The 7405-nt window shown below is 44.8% G+C and overlaps 1 long non-coding RNA gene across 1 annotated transcript; it reads right to left on the reverse strand.

The window, feature by feature from the left end:
* Positions 1-1556: 1556 nt before the first annotated feature.
* On the reverse strand, positions 1557-2592 carry LOC138527812 (uncharacterized). Its single transcript, XR_011284050.1, has 3 exons — positions 2429-2592; positions 2183-2312; positions 1557-2000 (listed from the first exon to the last, which is right to left on the reverse strand). It is a non-coding gene; the product is annotated as an uncharacterized lncRNA (long non-coding RNA).
* Positions 2593-7405: the final 4813 nt, after the last annotated feature.

Below are 7405 nucleotides of genomic sequence, written 5' to 3' on the forward strand. Positions count from 1 at the left end.
CCGGTATCCCCTGGTCTTCGGCTGCCTTCGGCTGATCGCTGATTGGCTGTATTACGCCTGAGCAGTGGCCCTTCTTCCGAGCTGTCACAGACATAAGCAGCAGAGCACCGCGCAGCACGTTGCTGTAATAGATAAAAACACTGTTCATTCTGAGAGAAAGCTTTGCATTAAAACGCGAGGCTGCCCCTGAGGAAGCTGCTGATGTAAAGCTTTCTCTCAGAATAATAAACAGTCATTGATCTATACCCACAACAGAACGAAGCTCGGCATTGCATAAACTTTAACTTGTCATTAAAATAGGAGGCTTCGAGTGAAGCCATTAACGACTCGTTACAGTTCATGAAATGTCGAGCTGCGCTTTGTGATAATAACAAGACAGTTACATCTCAGCGATATGATTTTGTCATAAAGATGTATATTACTGCAAGTACATGGTTTTTTGTATGATCTTTGTAAAAGTTGATGTATGTACCCCCTACGCACCCCTCTATGCAGTGTCAAGCAAAATAAAATAAAGGTTAAAAAAAAAAAAAGACAGTTACATCTTATGAAAAGCCTCCCTATATTATCCTGTAAGTGGAGTATTCAGCATTGCAAGATGTGGTGAGGGGGACAGCCACGTGAAACGCCTGCTACTTTCCCCTCAAATGCAGTGCACGCAATTCCAGGTTGTCTCATTCGCGCCCACAAACCGCCCACCCCTGCCCCAATCTATTTTTTTTGGTAACATTACTAGTGGCATCTCGCATTTTAACACAACAAAAATGAAAAAGGGCAGAATCATTACAGATGCAGGGAACTCATCTATTAGAGCTCTGTCCAGGCGCTGTGGGGCAAAATACATGCACATCTCCTGATTTGCTTATGGATTGCACCAACAGAAATTACTTCACAGAAAGCAAATCGCAAGAAGCATCAACAGTCTTTGATACTTGGAGGCACCATGCAACTGACTTTAGAGTACGTTGTCATAAGTAAGCCAAGTGGCAAATAATTTTCTGGTGCAAAATACCTAAATTGCATTGTTATATATGGAGCAAGTCAGGCTTTTAAAAAATAATAACAGCATGATATATTAAAGCTTTGAAGTGAATCACTTACAGAGCTGCAGATAAGACACAGTCTGATTACATGGTCTGCCCAGGATCACACACTTTGGTTAAATGGTGAAACTGGGATGTGGACAATTTAAGCAACTGAGCACTTCTTCACAGTTTTAATTTATATAGATTTTTATTAATGTTTCCCTTTGCATTTCATCTGCTTAAATAATACTTTATCTATGTAACTGGAGGGTCAGCTCATGAACAAGTGGAAGGACTTAAGAGCTAATGATACTTGAAACGAAAGGGATGGCGCCCTGCCACTTACTTTTAGTCTCTTGACCTAAACATTTTGGTCAAGGCTAAGTTATTCAGCATGCTTAGTATGGCAAAAGCTATTTCATTAAGCTAACTGTCATACATATACAAAAAAGACGAGCTTTGGAGCCCTTCAAAGGTGCACTGTAGCTTTTTATTTCGCCATTGTCAGTGAATGCAGGGGGAATTTTTTTCCCGCATTTAAGTCTAACATGAAACTAATTCGTTTTCTGGTGTACATAAGGATCAAATTACAGTCATCTTATTAAACAAATGCAACAAAGAAAAGATAGCAAATGCTTAAGGGAAATTAACAAACAAGGCAAATGAATGCACAATCAATGATTTGCCTAGATGTGCAATGGATGCAGCGAAACATGATGTATTATTTAAACACAAGGCAAACACCTATGTGGGATGTGTGGAGTCCAGACCATGTGTCAGAGAAAAGACTTTCTTTCTTTCTGAGACTGGGTAGATTTGCTACTGGCTCCTAAAGGAAAGGGACCTAGTCGTTGGTCAACGACTAAAAACGGATCGAGTTGTGAAGCGGGAATGGGGGAATAAAGCCCTCAAAATGATGTAGTCCTGTGACGTTTCGGCGGAAAGCCTTCTTCATTTGCCTTGACTTGGTCTCCCCTATATGGAAAACAAAGGAAAGAAAAGAAAAAGAGGGAAATGGGCTCAGAAAATATTGTAGAGCTCGTCTAGGAGGTTCAAATCTGATGCTAGTTATACTGGCATGCAATAAAATCTAATTGAGACCATGTGAGTGAACAATATGTCACTGTCCACTGGCTTGCTGGCACTTGGTTACTGACCTGGACAGTAATCAGAAAGTGGTGTTTTCTTCCAGTTGGTGGTACCAGGGGACTGGGAAAAATGAGTGGCGGACCTCTTCAAGCAGTAGGAGGGGATTTCTGCCGCTAGGTAACTGGTGTGCTGGATGCACTTGGGTATTGGGAAAAATATTTAAAAAACACAGAAAGCATATATGTATGAGTAAATAAATGGTAGTCACTAATGTGTGGTGGAATGCTTGACTAAAACAGTTGACATACAAGTACCTGTTGGCACAGTCCTGCAGCCGTTTGGAGATTCTTGGCTGTGTTCAGTTGTGCGAGGACCTTATGAATGATGCTTGTAAAAGGCAATCAGGCGGTGGTCCACATATTGGTGGGGCTCCCAGGATTATGGGGTGTGAATTTTGCCGCGCCTTAATGTGGCTGCAGGACCCTGGAAATGAGAAACCAGGGTACAGTTTATCAAGAAGACGCTCTAAAGAGATTCAGAAAAATCTGATGCTATGAGACTTCTGAAAGCAAGGGGCGGAAGGCGCCCGCCCGTGTTGGGTTGGATCGTGCCGTCGTGAGAAGACAGGAGCTTAGGACACGGGTAGCTTCCGTGGCGGGGGCGGTAAACCCCCAGCTCCTTCGTGGCAAGCCCTGCAGGGCGCTCTTACCTATGTGTCCGAAAAGTGAGTCGATCGCTTTCTTGGGCTGTGGAGGTCGGCTACGAGAGCCGGCGTCGGAACAGAGACAGTCAGAGCTGCATCGCAAGTACGCTCAGCGCAGGCGTAGGTAAGAAGTGTCTGTTCCCCTGCACATGCGCGAACCATGTCGGTCCAAGGGTTGGCATGGTAACCGAACAGTTTATGCGAAGCGTAATATGGCGTTAAAGGAGTGGGGTGGAATCAGAGCTTCTATCGTGTGGGCTGTGAATGGGAATATTTAATAGGGAAGATGTTGGTTGCGATTACGGAGGGCACAGATCTACATCCCCCATATACTGGTAGATTCTTATGGATTGAATAGTAAGGCAGTTTGTTGCCGCGATGATTGTAGGCTGCGTGTTGTTTACAAAATAGACAGTGACACAAGCATTTCAAAACTCAAAGTAAATATGCTCAGCATCAATTGGTGTGCGTATGATGATACAGTATATATATATATATACATATATATATATATATATATGTACAAGTGATACCAAATAGGAGTGAACCATGGCATATGCAGGAAAGACAAGGTTGGCACAGGATGAAACCCATTAGCAAATAAACTCTTATTGTGCATAACATTAATTGCTTTGCATGAAATGATTGCGTGTACATTTTCACGAATGGTACATAAGGAAGCACATTGCTAGTTAGTGCTCCACTTTATAGAAAATGTAAAGCACCTAACAATACGAGGACATGATGTGTACTTGTGCGGTGAGGCGTTGATAGCACACCTGGCATATTGCTTGAGTACAGCCACATAGTGGACTGTCCTATTTGTGTGAAGGAAAAGAAGTGGTGGGTCCCCCCACGAGTTTAGTGAACGGGGTAGGGACTAACCGGTCATCTGAAGGTATTTGGCATGGCCTCGTTGAGACCCTTAGTAGTAGCCTTAAGTTTAAAAATCCACCATGATTCCTTATTGTTCAACGCATTGGATGCATTGGTGGTGTTGGCTACTGTATCTGCAATCCACCAGTATATATCATCCGCACTATGTTGATACTCCATGAAGTGCGAGACTAGTGGTGCTGTGTGGACTCGACATCGAATCCTAGAGCGATGTTCGCCAATTCTTTTGTTGACTTGCCTCTGGGTCTGGCCAACATATCTGAGTCCGCAAGGACATTCAATGATGTAGACCACATTTGTAGTTTTACAATTTGAGAAATGTTTGATCTTCCATTCCTTTCCTTCAATTTGGAATGATGTTGTTTTCCTAGTAAACCTGCACACATTACATAATACTTTATAGCAATGCCTTGGAAGCAAAGCACATTACATAAGAAACTACCCTTTCATTATTAACTTTAACTATACATCATTATAGAAATATGTTGAGGAATAAGAGGATGGATTTAGTTTTATTGTCCCCATTCTGCATGCAAAGTCACAATAGCATCATGCAGATTAATGTGAGCCTAACAAACCCCCCTTGGGTAAAGCCATACTCATTATTTCATAAAGCCTGCAGCAATATGCAACCGTCTCACACCTGATCACTCCCTCCCATGCACATTTCTAAATGGACAAATGTTCCTGCTAATAGTCCACCCTCCCTTCCATCAGTGCCTAATGGTTCACATTGAAATGCTCTTGACACAGAGCAATTTGCGAGCCCCTCTGCTGCTGCCTGGAGCTCCTTGGGACATTATCCTGGCAGAGGCTTCGGAAAGAGTAAGGTGTCCTGCTGCCAGGACAATTACTGTGCTGAGCAGGAATTACTCAGCACACATTGTCCTGCCAGGGGGACACCTTTCCCGTTTGGACAACTTCATTGAGGTGCCGAACAGGAGAGGTGGCCCACAGACGAAAGTCCCAGTCAGACTCTCAAAAGAGCATGTGGGGTGGCAGTGTGCCCTCCCTCAGCCCCCGCTCGGTACGCCACTGTGTCCAGGTGTTCTCCAGCCGATCAAGATATGAAGCTTTACAGTCCCTGGTGCCACATCTATGAGTTTATGAACCACCCTTGTGCATTTCACCCATCCTACGGATTGAAGGGCTTCAACACACCACATAAGACTTCCTCCATTAGGTTCTACACTTTTTTTGTCAAAATGTTATATTCAAGAAAGAGCGTGAACAGTAATTTCAACAAAGTGATACATCCTCATCATATACCGTCACAGATTCCTTACATAAATCAAGAAATGCAACCTTTCAAATACAATTTTCCATCAAAGAGGCACTAATAAAAACAACCACAAACAGCAATACATAAGGAAAGTCGGTGGGTACAAGGTGTGTTTGTGACAGACAGCAACAGGAACATCGACAAGACGGAGCACACTGATACAACAAGCATTAGCAATGCGAACAGTTTGGGCTTTTTTGTAGGCATGGCAAAGGCACTTGTCAGACACAGTCGTATTGGTATTAACTGCCCATTGGTAGTTGCAGGTGCAAAATGTGGCAGTATCTGGGCATCTAAGCAGTGCCCGGCAAGTTCCTAATATTATACACAAGCCAAAACTGTTGGCTTTGCCAATGCTTGTGCTTAACAGCACTTCAATGAAATCAACACAGAGTGCTTATAAATTAAGTGGCTGACTGCAGACCTGGCTTCGGCATTTTTATTGCACCAGTAGCGTGTTTACAGCAGCAATTAAGTCTGCAAGCTGTGTGATCCTCCTCATATGCCGACACCTGAAGGGTTTCTGTCAAAGAGGCTGATACCTTAAAAGTAGGTACTGGGACAAGGAAAAGGGACATGGAGGTAATATGCCTGAGAGATATGTGTAGAAATGAGTATTTCTACACATAAAGTTGACTTACGGGTGTGCCGGCACTGTTGTTACCGGACCGGCACAGTATGACTCTGCGGGCAGATGCCGTCCCGCCCGCAGAGTTTCATGGAAGCACCAAAACCGTTATTAACGGTGACGTTGCTTCCTTGGTCCCCATTCCCATTGAGTCCTATTGGACTCAATGGGAATGGGGACGAACTGAATTACCGGCGTCTGACTTCCCGGCCACCGGGGTTGGTGTTACTGGGAAATCAGGTGCTGGCAATTTTCGTCGGGTCTGGCGGCAACCCACTGGTTTTACCGGCAGGGTTACCGCCAGACCCGTAATGAGGCCCATAGTCTTGTTATTGTTAACAAGATACAGTATTATTCTTCATAAAGTACCTATGCTGCTATCACACCCGGCTGGTGTGCATAGTGTAGTTCATTCCACAAGCAGGAGAGCCCCATGGGAGCAACCGCTCTCCCTGCCGCTCTGTTCTTTTCTGTGCAGCGCCCTGCGAGACCCTCACACGCCTCCTCGACCACGAACGGCGTGCCCTTGTGGCGTCGGGCAGAGCGTTGCGGGCAACACAGTATGCTGTGCCAAAACATCAACACAGTAGGCATACATGGTTGTGCTTCTCACCCCTTACAGCATCTGCAGGTAAGAAGCCCTCAATTCCGAACACAAGTGGGATACTGCTTTGGTGCATGGGTGCAGCAGGCACGCATTATGTTGCCTCCCTTTTACAATGGCCTGGGCTCAAACCCTGAGTCAGGAGATAAGAGAGATGTTGTGCTGCTGCAAAGTGCCACATCTTCTCTCCTGCATGTCCTTTGGTCTCACGTCCTTAGTTCAGAAGATGTGCATGAGTGGAGTACTGTACTGATGTATTCCTCTTTTGTGCAGATCAATACAGAAGCCCTGCCGGATTATTTGTCAGTGAGTAGGATTGATACAGCCTTCCCTTTCAAACCCCACTGCCACAAGCTAGTTACAGCATGTTCGCTGCTTCTAGTGCAGTTCTTGGTGTAATCCCCTCGTTTAGCAAAGTCTTCCATACCAGATGATACTCTTAGAAAGTGGAACTGTTCCTATTTCATCAACCTTGCGGCAGTGGAAGCTGCCAATGTTGTCAACGCTGTGAGGCCTCATTAGAATATGTTTCACCATGAAAATATATTAAATAAATAAAATAAAAATTGTACCTACTCCTGCTCACATGGAGATCACGGTAGCAAGTGTATTAATCTTCTCCACAGCAATATTACCAGTCTAGCTATTTTATAGGCTGTGTATATCATACATTTGTTAAGCAAGAGATGCATACAGCAGGCGCAGGCAGTATGTAAAAACAGATTAATTGGCATGCTTATTAATGCCGTTCAAGGGTGCCCCAGTGATTGGTGGTGTTCCACAGGTGGTGATTATATTTATAACATGTGTTTATCCCTTCCATGATGATTTTCTGGATGCCATATTGGGTGCTGGAATGGTAAGTGGGGAGCAGGTGCAAGTGGATCTCGGTCACCTTGCCTAAGCTCCGCCCACCTGGTGCCTTCCTGCCTGCTGCTCTTTTTCACCACTTAGCAAGCCCCGCCCACCTGGTGCCTTCCTGCTTGCCGCTCTGTTTCCCTACTTAAGGAGCCCTCCAGCCTCTTTTCCTTTGCAGATGGGGAGCAGGTGCAAGTGGATCTAGGTCACCTGGCCTAAGCACCACCCACCTTCTTAGCCCTGCCTCTTCTTTCCTGCTCTTAACTATTAGATCAAGGGTGTCTCTCGCCTGGGCGTCCTAAGCGAAGGGCAGACGAAG

This window comes from Ambystoma mexicanum, chromosome 7q (genome assembly GCF_040938575.1).
Source record: "Ambystoma mexicanum isolate Mex_15411 chromosome 7q, UKY_AmexF1_1, whole genome shotgun sequence".
Classification (NCBI taxonomy): domain Eukaryota; kingdom Metazoa; phylum Chordata; class Amphibia; order Caudata; family Ambystomatidae; genus Ambystoma; species Ambystoma mexicanum.